General features: G+C 64.3%; 1 protein-coding gene across 1 annotated transcript in view; it reads left to right on the top strand.

The window, feature by feature from the left end:
- The window catches only part of ACVRL1 (activin A receptor type II-like 1), a 9,143-nt gene that overhangs the window by 2,766 nt on the left and 5,943 nt on the right, over positions 1-434 (top strand). The window lies entirely within an intron of this gene.

The raw sequence follows: 434 nt of genomic DNA, 5'->3' as shown, positions 1-434 counted from the left end.
GCTGGCCGAGCTCTCGGCCATGTGAAAGGGGCAGCGATGCCGGCAGGGAGAGGGGCGGGGGGCAGCGTCAGCTCCGCCGTGTTTGGCTTGGCAGAACTGTCTCTTTCACAAGGAAAAAAAAAAAAGAAGAGAAAAAATAGCAAAACTTCCCCCAAAGGCGCAGCTGGGGAATTTTTGGCTGCCCGCAGCGCCTCTGCTTGTGTCATCGATAAGCTCCGTACAAAAGCCCCCCTGGGACCGAGCCCTGGACCGCGGCCAGCTGCACCCGGTGGCTCCGGCGCCGGTGGGGGAGTGCACTGCGGCTTGGGGGCTTTAGGCTCTGTCCCGTGGCATGGGTCTTGCCGAACCTGGCATCTCCGGTGGTGCCGCGGCATCACCACGCTCGCCACGGCTGCTGAGCCCACCGGGGTTGCCGCCGGCTGCGCTGTTGGAGC

Source organism: Pygoscelis adeliae, unplaced genomic scaffold, assembly GCF_000699105.1.
Source record: "Pygoscelis adeliae isolate BGI_AS28 unplaced genomic scaffold, ASM69910v1 Scaffold243, whole genome shotgun sequence".
NCBI classification, from domain to species: Eukaryota; Metazoa; Chordata; class Aves; order Sphenisciformes; family Spheniscidae; genus Pygoscelis; species Pygoscelis adeliae.
Note: the sequence above shows the minus strand (reverse complement) of the source record. Positions and strands in the feature narration are given on the sequence as shown.